Source organism: Rhinatrema bivittatum, chromosome 3 (assembly GCF_901001135.1).
Source record: "Rhinatrema bivittatum chromosome 3, aRhiBiv1.1, whole genome shotgun sequence".
Classification (NCBI taxonomy): Eukaryota; Metazoa; Chordata; class Amphibia; order Gymnophiona; family Rhinatrematidae; genus Rhinatrema; species Rhinatrema bivittatum.
This window is the reverse complement of record NC_042617.1, coordinates 85,398,151-85,413,107: the sequence shown is the minus strand read 5'-3', so window position 1 is coordinate 85,413,107 and position 14,957 is coordinate 85,398,151. Positions and strand designations below refer to the sequence as shown.

At 47.1% G+C, this 14,957-nt stretch overlaps 1 long non-coding RNA gene across 1 annotated transcript; it reads left to right on the top strand.

Annotated features, from left to right (window-relative positions):
- The first annotated feature begins 287 nt into the window (after window positions 1-287).
- Window positions 288-6,330, top strand: LOC115088525. The gene is made up of 2 exons (XR_003855798.1): window positions 288-347; window positions 5,867-6,330. It is a non-coding gene; the product is annotated as an uncharacterized LOC115088525 (long non-coding RNA).
- Window positions 6,331-14,957: the final 8,627 nt, after the last annotated feature.

Sequence of the window (14,957 nt, the reverse complement as noted above, 5' to 3'; positions counted from 1 at the left end):
TTATTTTTCAAAAGCGACAATTTTGTTTTTTTTCCAAAAGCGACTTACTTTTGGGATCTGTCAAGATCCCAAAAGTAAGTCGCTTTTGGACAACTTACTTTTCTGAAGCCATCAGCATCTACCTCCTCCGCCTCCTCCAGGAAGATGGCTGCCAGCACGGGGGAAAGCGGCCCCTGTGCATTCAATTGGCTGCTCAAGATGTGACGTCACGACGTTTGGCGTCACGGCAGCCAATTGAATGCACAGGGGCCGCTTTCCCCCGTGCTGGCAGCCATCTTCCTGGAGGAGGCGGGGGAGCAACGATGCCGGACGAGGCGGGGGAGCAACGATGCCGGACGGCTGCAAAAGTAAGTCGGGTCGGTCGGTCGGTCGGGTCGGGTCCCCTTTTGGTTTTTTTCGCTTTTTTTTTGCTTCGCCGCTGTCATCTCTTCTCCCCTCCTCCCGGAGCAGGGCGCGAAAAGCAGCCTTGCTCCGGGAGTAGGGGAGAAGAGATGACAGCGGCGAAGCAAAAACAAAAGCGAAAAAACCAAAAGCAAAAAGTAAGTCGCTTCGCCGCTCCCTCCTCCCGGAGCAAGGCTGCTTTTCGCGCCCTGCTTCGGGAGGAGGGAAGAGTGAAGCGGCGAAGCGACTTACTTTTCACTTTTGGTTTTTTCGCTTTTGTTTTTGCTTCGCCGCTGTCATCTCTTCTCCCCTACTCCCGGTGCAAGGCTGCTTTTCGCGCCCTGCTTCGGGAGGAGGGGACGGGGGGCTGGCAGTCCCGACTTCCTGGTATCTGTCATTTCAAATGACATTTGAAATGACAGATACCAGCGTGGCCGTGAAGCCTTAGGCCCGCGCACCCAGGATACTGTATAGGCGCTCTATCCAGTAAAATGGGTTGCGCGGGTCTAAGGCATTACGGACGCGGTTTACATTTACATAAAATTAGTGTTCAGGATCGAGCGGTAGGTGAGCTGCACTGTGCGTGCGGTAACCGCGGGTGCCGTAGGCACTAACGCAGCTCTTCCTACCGCTCGGTACTGGATAGACCCGAAAGGCAGGTGAGAAGCAGATAACACGTTAGAAAGCGAAAGTAAGGTATGGTACCCGGCGTGCGCACATGTACACCTGATTTTATAACTTGCGCGTGTGGCTGTCAGCGGGTTCGACAATCGATGCCAGTAAAATTGCGAGCGCCGAGCCATGCTGCCTTCCCCATTCCCTCCCAGGCTGCTCCAAAATCGACCCAAAATTTTTATTTTACCTTTTGCGCCTGCCTCTGGGCAGGCGCAAATTGTGCACGCTGGCAGCCTGCCGGCACACGCTCCTTCGACACAGTGGCAATGGCCGCTCTGTCGGAGGCCTCTGGCCCCGCCCCCACACCACCCCGCCCTTTTGTAAAGCCCGGGACTTACACTCGTCCTGGGGCTTTATGCGCATCACCGGTCCTTTTTAAATTAGGCCCGGCACGCGTAACCCTTTTAAAATCCGGCCCATTATGTCTGGGGAAGTAAAAGGTATAATATCTCTCCTTAGGATGTTGATGTCTTCATATATATAATTGAAATGCGTCCAGGAAACCTGTAACAGGAGGAGGACCTGTAGGACCTACTCTTGAATGGGAAGTCTTGTCCACTGCAGGATCCAAACAGAGACGTTAAAACCAAACAATGCTATCCCATCAGTAAGCTTCTGGTAAAATATGGCCTGATCCGAAGTAGGACAATATACATTAGCAATAGCAAATTGTTCTCAGTGCAAATCACATTCCTGCAAAATATATCTACCTTCAGTGTCTGCCAATGAGTGTAGTACTTACAATGGTAAATTTTTCTCTACCAGAATACAGACTCCCCTACATTTAGAAATATATGAAAAGTAATATAAATGACCGGATCAACAAGCCTTCAGTTTCTCATGTTCTTCATTAGTAAGGTAGGTCTACTGCAGGAGGAGAATTTGAACCTTATTGTGCTTTACAAATTGAAAAATACAATTTCTTTTAGCTGGTATGGAAATCCCCCTAATGTTAAGGGAGACAAGGGGTACCTTAGAACCCATCAAGGAGAAAATCACATTATAATCAGGAATGTGGAAGAGTTTCATCTCAATCCAATATATGTAAGGCCATAATCAAGATAGAAAGAATAAGAAAGGGTTCAAATTTCAATAACTTCTCCAGATCAATCGCCTTGATCTAAATTTCAGAAACCCACTTATGCCCGTATAGCCACTATTCCTTTTAACCCAAAATTCCATAACCCATTTAACTTTAAATTCCCCCATATATCCCACCCCCACTACCTGTAACACCAAAATAATCCCCCACCCCATATTCCAACTTTCCTCTTTCCCTCAAAACCAAACCCCAAATGAGCTAGGTCCTGAAACCCCCGGTGGGAAACCTTCAGAACCAGTAATGCAAGCCTCCCCAATCCCAATCCTCTCACCCCCAAGAACAACCCCTCCATCTTAACCCCCCCCAACCACTTCATTAATCCCCTGACCCTATAGTCAAACACTCTGTCATCAAAGTATCACTGGCACCAGCTCAAAAGCAGAGACATATGCGACACTAAAAGCGAATAGTAGTTAGCACCCAGGGTTTTAGAACTATACAAATAGTGCAAAAATAAAAAAATCAAAAATGAAAAACCTGCAGCAATGCTATTATATCAAAGAATTCAAAGTCTCATGTATGTATTCTTGAGCAAAAAGGAAAAAGAAAAAGGAAAAAAAAACCCAATATATATTAGAGATGTGCATTTGTTTATCACGAATTAGGCAATTTCAATTTCAGCCCCTGTCACATGCTCCTACCATGTGACAGGGGCTGACCAATGGCACCGGTAGCCCCTGTGACATCGTAAGGGCAAGGCTATCGGCGCCATTTTGAGTCATAGCAGGCCCGACAGTCCGACGGCATGGAGGGAGAGATCGCTCGCTGGATCCCGCTGGAACACCAGGGACTTTTAGTAAGTCTTGGGGAGGGATCGGGATGATAGGGGGGGGTTATAAGAAAGTAAATGTGAAGGGTTGGGGTGGGGTTTTTTTCTGATTCGCGTTTTTTTTTCCAATTCGTGGGGTTTTTTTTAATTCGTTTTTCCGGTTTCAGGTTCAGGTTCCAGTCTCATTTTTGGCAAAAAACAATCCGTGGGAAAACGAGTTTTCCCACGAAGCGCCCAAACCGAAACCCGACCCGAGCCAGAAAAACGAAGCTCGTCTCTAATATATATAACAATAAGGAAAACAATAATAGCAGTAATTATTCCTTTCCAGCTTGGCTGTATCAGTAGGGTAAACAAAAAAAAAAAATCATTAATGTCCAGCTGAGAAATGCTTCTCTTTCAGACCATTCTTAGCTAGATAAAGAAAAAAAAAATCTTTAGTCTACAAATCACAGCCCGCAAACAGGATTAACTCAAACCAGATGCCCTCCTCTTCTGCAGGCAAACAGTACAATGCTTGGGGAACTCACAAAGCTAGAAAACTGACAGACTTAGGGCATAAAATATTATAATCCACAACAACTGAGCAAAGGAGCCACAAAATAAAAAGTCCAAAAAAATTTAGCAACAAAAAAGAAAACGGAGAGGGATCTCAGTAAACTCAGTCAAAGCCCTGAGAAAAGAGGCCTGGCTTTGCTCCCGCCCGATCTGAGAGAGCACACAGCCATCTTGCACTCAATCGTGCATTAGTCCTTCTCCTCATGGTTTGGATCACTCGTCCAGTAGAAACTTTTCCACTGAAGGCATATCACTAAAAAGCACTGATTTACCATTAATCTGCACCCAGAATTTGGCTGGGTACAACATTACATTTTGTACTTGCTTTTCTGTGATTCCCGCTTTACACTGGCATAGGAAAGTGTAAAGTATTGTAAGTCCGTTGAAAAAATCCTGAAAGATCATAATACGACTGCCTCTATAAATCAGCTCTCCTGTATCATGTGCCGCATTCAGTACTAGCATCTTATCAGTGAAGTGATGCAGCTTTATCAGCACTGCACATGGATGGCCTGCAAATCCAGAAATAAGCAGGTGTACGATGGGCTCGCTCAATCTTTATTTCTCCATCTTTAACCATCACTTTGAGCAATTTGGGAAGCCATTTTGTAAAGAATCGCACTGCATTTCGCCCCTCAGCTTTCTTGGGTACACTGACTATCCAAAGATTGCAGGCTGCGACCTATTTTCAAGGTCATCAATTTTTTCCAAAGCCGAGGTGAGATTTATCAATTTTGCTGATGCAGATGTCAGCACTTGCTACACAGCCATAATTTTTGCACCCGTTTTCTCCAGGCATTCTGTGTGCTCCTGCACAGACTGCATCAATTGCACAACTTTTGGCCAATATTTTGTCTGCAAAGGTTTCTATCAGGGACCAAATATAATCAGTATCTTGCTCAGCCTTGTGTGCCCCCACACAGGACTCCTCCCATTCAGAAGCAGAGCCATCAGCTTGGCCTACTGACAAGGCCTCAATTGCTTTATTCTGCATATTACAAAGTTTATCTCTATGATTCGTCCACACCAATGGTATCAAATGCTTACTAGCATCTATAGGCACAGACATCCTGCTTTTTATTGATCCACTGCAATCAAAGGATTAATACAGATGAGAGTAGGAGATCCACTAGACAGCTGCTGTCTGCCTCAGAGCATAAAAGGAAGTCCAGTTCCATCATGTTTTAATTCCTTGCTTAAAATCTATTGTCCTGTATGTGTATACTCAGGTATATATACAGGACAATATGTATACTCAGTTAAAGGTTTACTTGAACTTCCTTCATTTCAGCAAGTCCGGTTAGATAAGTCACTTGAATGAATTTTTTTTGTTGCTGGACCTTTATTATGGAATGTTTTATCAGATGCTGTGACAAGAGAATGGGACATATTAAGGTTTTGCAAAACTCTAAATACATACTTATTTCAGCAAGCATTTTCTTAAAGAAAATGTTTTGCCAGAAATTCCTTTTTAGCAAAAGCCTATTTTCTTACTGCCTATTATTTGCTTTCTCAAGTTAAGTATGATGTAATTGATCTGTACTGGCTGAACTGAGACTACAGTTCTTAAATGTTTGATTGTTTTTTATTTTTTTATGATTTTACTGTTTTATGGCCTATGTTATAATGTTTTAATTGAATTTGTGCCTTTTATTTATTAATGTAGTCTTTTATGTATTTGCATTTTAATTACACTGTGTATGTTCAATTTGTACACCACACAGAATTGTAGATGTGTGCCTTATAAATTAAAAAAAATAATAAATAAATAAAACAAATAAGTTCATATATTATTATTATTAGGTACTCGCTTGCTTATATTTTGTTTTTGTTTATTAATCTTTATTTCCACTTCTTTTTTAAGTAATAATATTGGTCAGGATTTCTCAAGTCAAATCCACTGTTGTTGCTGTGACTTCCCTATGATGATGTGGTGATATAAGACCTTCATAATAATTGCTTTTTTAGTTATGATTCTCCAATTTCTGCCTTTAGAATATTTTAGACTTTTCTGCCTTTCATTTTTTCTTCAAACTTTTAAAAATCACTTCTAGCTTTTAATTGACTTGGATTCCTTTATATACTGTGGACTTTTAGAGCGCTGGATATTCCTTTAAATATATTTTCCTTGCATTTTTGTAATTAAACTCTGAAGCCAAGAACTACTGCAATGGCCGTACAGGTGTTTGAATGTATTAGAATAAAAATAAGTGAAAAGAAAGAGCTATATGCAACAAAGGAGTCAAACGTATCAAAATCTGAACCTAAAGTTAACTAATGCATTAACATTCTGAACTTATCTCATATATTGAGATATGCTTGCAGAAGGCTTCGTGACAGTTTTAATTTTCTTATTGTCTTTTATCCATCTTCTATCCCAGACTTCCATAATGTTTACCAGTTTCTGAACAAGTATCAAAGATGGAACAAAACTACTGATGACTTCCACAAAAGAGATGAGACTGTAATGGACCGATAAGAAGTGGAGACTAAGGGAATAAGGCAGCAGAAACAATTATCCCCTTTTTATAAAGGACGGGTCTTTGGTGGGTGACCTTGCTCCTCCTACTCAGCACAGAAATAATGAAACAGGTTGAACTTAATGTACCTGGGAAATCAGATCTGGATTTCTGTTTTTAGCAGACTCCTGTCACTTTCCCATCTGAAATGATTTATTGAGTACTTTTCCTGAATGGTGATGAAAGCCTTTAGTATACAGTACTAAAAGTTCTGTAATAACAGCCATTTCAGTATTGAAGATCTGCAGTCTTTCTCATCCTCTTCTGGGATTTAAGAAGTCAGTGTATAGCTAGAAGAATAATAAATGATTAGAATGTTTTCATAATTCTGTATATACTATGTCTTTTTTTACTGCACTATAAAGTAATAATCAACAGGGATGTGAATCGTTTTTTGACGATTTAAAATATCGTCCGATATATTTTAAATCGTCAAAAATCATTAGGGCCACGATACAATACCAATTCCCCCGATTTATCGTCAAAAAATCGTAAATCGGGGGAAGGGGGAGGGCAGGAAAACCGGCACACTAAAACACCCTAAAACCCACCCCCGACCCTTTAAATTAAATCCCCCACCCTCCCGAACCCCCCCCCCCAAATGCCTTAAATTACCTGGGGGTCCAGCGGCGGACCGGAACGGCCTCCTGCAATTGAATCGTGTTGTCTTCAGCCGGCGCCATTTTGCGCCGCCATTTTGCAAAATGGCGGCGCAAAATGGCAGCGGCCATAGACCAACATGATTTGACTGCAGGAGGTCATTCCGGACCCCCGCTGGACTTTTGGCAAGTCTTGTGGGGGTCAGGAGGCCCCCCCAAGCTGGCCAAAAGTCCCTGGGGGTCCAGCGGGGATCCGGTAGTGATCTCCTGCCGCAAATCGTTTTCCGTACGGAAAATGGCGCCGGCAGGAGATCGACTGCAGGAGGTCGTTCAGCAGGGGTCGTTCAGCCGGTCCGGAACCCCCGCTGAACGACCTCCTGCAGTTGATCTCCTGCCGGCGCCATTTTCCGTACGGAAAACGATTTGCGGCAGGAAATCGCTCTCGGACCCCCGCTGGATCCCCAGGGACTTTTGGCCAGCTTGGGGGGGCCTCCTGACCCCCACAAGACTTGCCAAAAGTCCAGCGGGGGTCCGGAACGACCTCCTGCAGTCAAATCGTGTTGGTCTATGGCCGCCGCCATTTTGCGCCGCCATTTTGCAAAATGGCGGCGCAGAATGGCGCTGGCTGAAGACAACACGATTCAATTGCAGGAGGCCGTTCCGGACCGCTGCCGTTCCGGACCGCCGCTGGACCCCCAGGTAATTTAAGGCATTGGGAGGGTTCGGGAGGGTGGGGGATTTAATTTAAAGGGTCGGGGGTGGGTTTTAGGGTGTTTTAGTGTGCCGGTTTTCCTGCCCTCCCCCTTCCCCCGATTTAGCTATGGACCGCCGCTGGACCCCCAGGTAATTTAAGGCATTTGGGGGGGGGGGGGTTCGGGAGGGTGGGGGATTTAATTTAAAGGGTCGGGGGTGGGTTTTAGGGGGTTTTAGTGTGCCGGTTCACGATTTTAACGATTTTCACGATACTCTAAACACCCAAACGGCGATGATACGATTCCCTCCCCCTCCCAGCCGAAATCGATCGTTAAGACGATTGAGGACACGATTTACATCTCTAATAATCAATATATTATGCCAGGTGAGGCCAACTCTAATCATCAAGAAACATAAAAAGGACTGGCTTTTAGGATATAATGAATATGCATGCAATAATATATTTGCCTAAAATAGAGGCAGTGAGTGCAAATCTATCCCATGCATATTCATTGTGGATATTCTGACAATAAGATGTCTGTGGCTCTTGAGGATTGGAGTTTGCCACCCTACATTATGTCATGGGCTTAAGCCATTCACTTACAGAAGAGACTTGGAGGTTTGTTTGTAAAATAGGAACTTTTACTGTTAATACCAGAACTTGCAACTACAACATAGGCAAGCTTCGCCCAGTAATCCACTTTTTTACATTTCTCCTACTACCATCACCTAGTGGTGATTCTGTGTATGGTATGACCTCCACTTACTTACAAGTTAACTCTATCATTGCATCTTCCTACATAAGAACATGCCATACTGGGTCAGACCAAGGGTCCATCAAGCCCAGTAATGGACTTCTCCTCCAAGAACTTATCCAATCCTTTTTTTAAACCCAGCTACACTAACTGCACTAACCACATCCCCTGGCAACAAATTCCAGAGTTTAATTGTGCACTGAGTGAAAAAGAACTTTCTCCGATTAGTTTTAAATGTGCCACATACTAACTTTATCCGAAAGAGTAAATAACTGATTCACATTTACCTGTTCTAGATCTCTCATGATTTTAAACACCTCTTTCATATCCCCCTCCTCTGTCTCTTCTCCAAGTGTTATGGTTATGAGGTGTTGGAGTGGATTCTTGGGTACTGCAGTGATGGCCACTCCCATTGGGAGGAGCCCCGTGAGGAACTGCAGAACCAGGCTAGACTCTTTACACGCAAACACAGAGAGTTGTATTTTATTGTACAGCACGGTGGCACTGCCCGGGAAGCGGACAGCAGTGGAAGGTAGCTCCAGCAGTATTAGTCCAGGGATCCTCAGCAGAGAGGACCCGTCTCACTCTTGAGTAGATGAAGGCAGCGCGGTGAACAGGAACAAGTCCCGGATGTAGAGCGCTGAAGCTGTAGGTGAGATAGACTGATAGGTTAGTACTCACTGAAGCCGAAGCTGTATCTTTGGAAGTCCTGGCAGGCAGAAGTTGTAGAGTGGCAGACACCAGATTAGGGAGAACAGGCCCTCAAGGAGCGAGTACCTGGTATCCCAGGATAGGCACCTGAAACAAAGCAGAAGGGCCCCCCGAGGAGTGGGTACTCAAGTTAAAGTAGTATACCCCAAAGGGCAGGGAGAGCCTCCTGCGACAGCTAGGAAGTTGCAGAGCAGCTTAGATTGGAGCAATTCCAATCGTTGCTAACTCACGGCTCGATCCAGTAAGGCCGCGGTAAAAAACAGTGAGGTAGTGTCAGGCGCACCCTTCCTCCCCGCACGCACAGTTCTCTTCACTAACTCCCCGATACTCTCCTCTAATCGCATGCAAATGCATGCCGCGGCTGTGAAGCGTTAGGGAAGGGTTATGCCCGCGCAACCCATTTTACTGTATAGGCGCTGTAACAGCGCCTATACAGTAACCTGGGTGCGCTGGTACCTGTCATTTCAAATGACATTTGAAATGACAGGCACCAGGAAGTGTAAAAAAGTTTAAAAAGTGTAAAAAACAAAAACCTGTGTGTTATATAAAAAAATAAAACAATTTTAATACCTGTCGGAGGGCCGTGGGTCCAGGCGGCCGGTGGGCGGCGGGCAGCCATCAGCGGCATCCGGTAGTCCCTTCTCCCTTCCAAAATCGCCAAAATCGCCAAAATCGCATGGGCGGGTCGGCAGCGGGGGGGGGGGGGGGCGGCAGCAGGATCCGGGAGCGGCGGGTAGGCAGCAGCGGGGTCCGGGGGGTCCGGGGGCAGCGGCAGCGGGGGGGGCGGCAGCAGGATCCGGGAGCGGCGGGGTCCGGGGGTGGCAGCGAGATCCGGGGAGCCAGCAGCGGCAGCATGTTCGATCGCGCAGGCAGGTAGGTGGCAAAGTAAAGATGGCCGCCTGCACGGGAAAATCGTGCAATTGGCCGCTGAAGACGTGACGTCACACCCCGTGACGCCAAACGTCGTGACGTCACGTCTTCAGCGGCCAATTGCACGATTTTCCCGTGCAGGCGGCCATCTTTACTTTGCCACCTACCTGCCTGCGCGATCGAACATGCTGCCGCTGCTGGCTCCCCGGATCTCGCTGCCACCCCCGGACCCCCGCCGCCCCCCCCCCCCCCCCCCCCCCCCCCCCCCCCCCGCTGCCGCTGCCCCGGACCCCGCTGCTGCCTACCCGCCGCTCCCGGATCCTGCTGCCGCCCCCCCCCCCCCCCCCCCGCTGCCGACTCGCCCGTGCGATTTTGGCGATTTTGGCGATTTTGGAAGGGAGAAGGGAACTACCGGATGCCGCTGATGGCTGCCCGCCGCCCACCGGCCGCCTGGACCCACGGCCCTCCGACAGGTATTTAAAATTGTTTTATTTTTTTATATAACACACAGGTTTTTTGTTTTTTACACTTTTTACACTTACCATAGCAGGCCCGAGCCTTGCTACTTTTTCGTTTGTTTTTTTTTTGCCCTGGTCCCGTCCGGTCTCCTGCAGCCCCGTCCGGTCCGGACGGGGCTGCAGGAGACCGGACGGGACCAGGGCGGGTAAGCAATGTTTTTACCCTACACTACACTACACTAACTCCTACTAGGGGGAGGCGGTAAACTAGCAGGTTAAGGCCGCGGCAGAACAGCGGGTTACGGAGGAGATAATATCAGCGCCCGTTACAGTATCGCAGGGGAATAGCTAATTCCTTCATTATACAGCTTTTTCGTTCATTTACATGCCGGGTGCGGAAAGGGTTATGCGTCTGTTTTCAGAAGCGATACGGACGCGTGAAACTGGACACTGTATCGCCGAACTGCCTTGCGCGCCCGAATTGTGCGCTACGAGCACGTTACAGACGGGCAATCCTCGAGCGGACGATACTGGATCGAGCTGTCAGTTTGTTAGCAAACGAAGGGCAGGCTAAATACCAGGATGTGCTGACATCACTAGGAGGGGGCGCCTCCAAGGTTCCCACCATGACGTGGATAAAGACGTGGGTGGCGTGCGTGTGCATACCCTAGGACAGTGGTTCTCAACCTTTTTTCTGTCGGGACACACCAGACAGATGGTTCTCACATGCATGACACACTGACCCATGATCATCACGGGGCTAGATGTAAAAGTACAGTTTGCATCCACGGGAACCCCCCTGACCCACAATAATGGATGTAAAGCAGAATTATGGCATTCCCCATACAACTCACCCTACAAAAAAGATATTCTGGTTCTGGTGTCATCTAGTAATAGCAACTCAAACTCCTTCTACTTCCAGGCTCACCTTAGATTTTATTTTGAGCACTTGGACGGCAGGAAGGAGAATGGGGAAGGACCACCCAGATCACCTTATTTATTTGGTAGCACTTTGGGAGGAGGAGGAGGGGGTATGGGGGGGCCTGCCCAGGACACCTTATTTATTTTTAAGCACTTTGGGGGTGAAAGGGTATGGATGGCCATCGCCATGCAGGCAGCTATATTTTTACTTCTGGGCAGTCTGCGGTCCTGGGTTGAGCCAGGGGACAGCACTGACCCCCCACTCAACTTTTTATCAAGCCATAGATCTTTTTGTTTTATAAGTAGCAGCCCTTTAAGGCAATGGCAGTCCCTTCAAGTCAGGGCCACCATCACATTAAAAGGTTACTCGCCACATTCTTTTGTCCGTGGTGTTTGGCAAGAGACAAAAGAACACAGAATAGCGCTGCAATAGTTTTTGAGGGTTGAAACCCTATTATCGCAGCACAACCCCTCCGCCCGGGATAGCAGGACCCCCTCAGATGAAAAAAAAATTGTGACTTGATGCATCCAGGTCTTACTGAGTCATAGGATAAATGAGATTTTAGTATGCACACTGAAAAATATAGGGACACTAGATTAAAATTGCTTTAGTATATAGTTTAGTTAATCAGCTGTACTATCACTTCACTTACTTATACAAGTATTTGATTGGCAGTGTTCTTATCTGCATGGTACAGTCGTAGTGGGCCACTAACTAGCAACAGTAGTGTTGCAACGGCCGGCCACGGAGCCCGTGGCCGGCCCTGCTCACCTTCTCGCCGCGGCCCTGCCGGCTGCGTGCAGCCTCACGGTGCGCTGGAGGTGCTGCCGCCATCCCCCCGGGCTTGTCCGGCAGCCGCATCTCCAGCGCACCTCCAGCACACCTAGCACGCACGCGCCCCTCTTCTCAGGATTTAAAGGGGCCGCGGTGCGCTAGGGCTGTCGGGCCCGCCCGGATGATGTCACTCTGAAATCAGAGCTTGCCTTTGCAACAGGTTTCCTTTTTGCCTCAGGTTCCCTTGAATGCTGTTCCAGCATCCTTCTGTTCCAGCGTCTTTCTGTTTCAGCGTCCATCTGTCTGTCCGTCCCCCCAGATAGAACCCTTGGACTGTCTCTCTGGTACTGACCTTGGCCTGTTCCTTCACCTTCCTGTCCGCTGCCTGCATCCTGACCTCTGCCTGCCTTGTGACCTCATATAACCTCCGGAACCTGACCTCTGCCTCATTGACTACTCCTCGAACTGACCCTCGGATTCTGATCTCGGCTGCCATTGACCACGTCTCCTGATTCTGGTTCTGTCCCTTGCCTTGTCCTCGCCTGCACTGTTGGGCCTTCCTTGCCTCTCCAGGTCAACAGCGTGAAGTCCGACCGCGCTCCCTTGCTGATCGTGGGCACGCCTCTCTACCACCTCTCCGGGAGACCCTGCGAGGCCCACCTAAGTCCAAGAGGCCCAGGTCCCTACGGGCTCCACCCGGGGGGACCTCGGGCTTCCACTGGTGAAGCTTATCCTAGCCTCGCTCTCCTCCTGTGCTCCGCCCCCTGGGGGCAGGTGCTTCCTGCTGCCTACCAGGGAGCAGTTCTCCACTGCTCCAGGACAAGGGACCACCTCCATGTCCAACAAGTAGCGTGATTCCATCTTCTTAATTCTAGGCAATAACACTTTCCTCCATTACACAAGTCCCTTTTCTTTATTTCTTCTTCTTCTTCTTCTCAGGAGCAAAGTGTTTGAAATCTCTTGAGAATGATCAGAATGACTTCTGTGGTTTAATTTGGAATGGCACTAGAAATGATTGAGGTTTGTGATTTGTGGACTGAATTTCAGGTGAACCATTTCTTCTGAGTCATTTCTAGATTGTGATCCTCTGAAACTCTAAGTCATACAGGGCTTGCATTTCTGAAAAATTTGTGTGCCCATTTCTAATCATTATGCTGCTTACAAGAATAATACATTGACATTGGATATGTGAGAGTGATTAATGCATGACTTTAGTCAGCATAATGCTAAGATGATATTTCAGCAAGCTGCTGCAAATATAGCTAAGGGAATATTATACTTCACAGGGTCAGCCAGTAAGTCTGCCATTTGCAATTATGACAAGCAACATGAAACTGTCATGTTTACTAGATATTTAATACTTCACTAAATTAAATCAATTAATTCAAGATTTTCAAGTTATTTATGGCTACAATTAAAATTAAAATAAGTGATGATAATGATGTAGAAGAATAAAATATATTGAACAGCCAATTGAAGGAATGTAATAACACAAATACTAGTTTCCAGTGCAATTCTAAAGTTTCCCATCTCAACTCAGGGTTTCCACCAAATCTGAAAAAGAAAACCAATAAACAGCAATGATCATATGAGTGCGGTAAAATATCAGTCAGAGTGCATCATAGTCTTAAGTTTTTGACTACATATTTGATTGTCCTTAATTCATTCTAACTTATTTTGAGTATTTGAAACATTCATTTTATTATAGGGTTGCCCACAGTATCATATCATACAAATATAGTAGGGATGTGAATCATTTTTTGACGATTTAAAATATCGTCCGATATATTTTAAATCATCAAAAATCATTAGGGCCATGATACAATACCAATTCCCCCGATTTATCGTCAAAAAATTGTAAATCGGGGGAAGGGGGAGGGCAGGAAAACCGGCACACTAAAACCCCCTAAAACCCACCCCCGACCCTTTAAATTAAATCCCCCACCCTCCCGAACCCCCCCCAAATGCCTTAAATTACCTGGGGGTCCAGTGGCAGTCCGGAACGGCAGCGGTCCGGAACGGCCTCCTGCAATTGAATCGTGTTGTCTTCAGCCGGCGCCATTTTTCAAAATGGCGGCGCAAAATGGTGGCGGCCATAGACCAACACGATTTGACTGCAGGAGGTCGTTCCGGACCCCCGCTGGACTTTTGGCAAGTCTTGTGGGGGTCAGGAGGCCCCCCCAAGCTGGCCAAAAGTCCCTGAGGGTCCAGCGGGGGTCCGGAAAACGATCTCCTGCCGCGAATCGTTTTCCGTACGGAAAATGTCACCGGCAGGAGATCGACTGCAGGAGGTCGTTCAGTGGGGGTTCCGGACCCCCGCTGATCGGTCGTTCAGCGGGGGTCCAATCTCCTGCCGGCGCCATTTTCCGTACGGAAAACGATTCGCGGCAGGAGATCGTTTTCCGGACCCCCGCTGGACCCCCAGGGACTTTTGGCCAGCTTGGGGGGGCCTCCTGACCCCCACAAGACTTGCCAAAAGTCCAGCGGGGGTCCGGAACGACCTCCTGCAGTCAAATCGTGTTGGTCTATGGCCGCCACCATTTTGCGCCGCCATTTTGAAAAATGGCGCCGGCTGAAGACAACACGATTCAATTGCAGGAGGCCGTTCCGGACCGCTGCCGTTCCGGACTGCCACTGGACCCCCAGGTAATTTAAGGCATTTGGGGGGGGTTCGGGAGGGTGGGGGATTTAATTTAAAGGGTCGGGGGTGGGTTTTAGGGGGTTTTAGTGTGCCGGCTCACGATTTTCACGATTTTCACGATACTTTAAACACCCAAACGGCAACAATACGATTCCCTCCCCCTCCCAGCCGAAATCGATCGTTAAGACGATCGAGGACACGATTCACATCTCTAAAATATAGGATATTACATAAAATGATATAACTTAACAATGGAATACTTATGGTTTCCTCTTCTTCTGCAGGCATGCACTTAATGAGATTATCGCTATCTGAACTAAGAACATAAGAATATTAGGCTTACCATTTTGGGTTAGACCAAAGGTTCATCAAACCCAGTATCCTGTTTCCAACACTCATGAAGCCAGGTCACACAAGTACCTGGCAGGTTCCCAAGGGGGAGATAGATTCCAAACTGCTTATCCTAAGAATAAGCAGTGCATTTCTGCAAATCGACCTTAATAATTGTTGGTGGAAATTTCCTCCAGAAA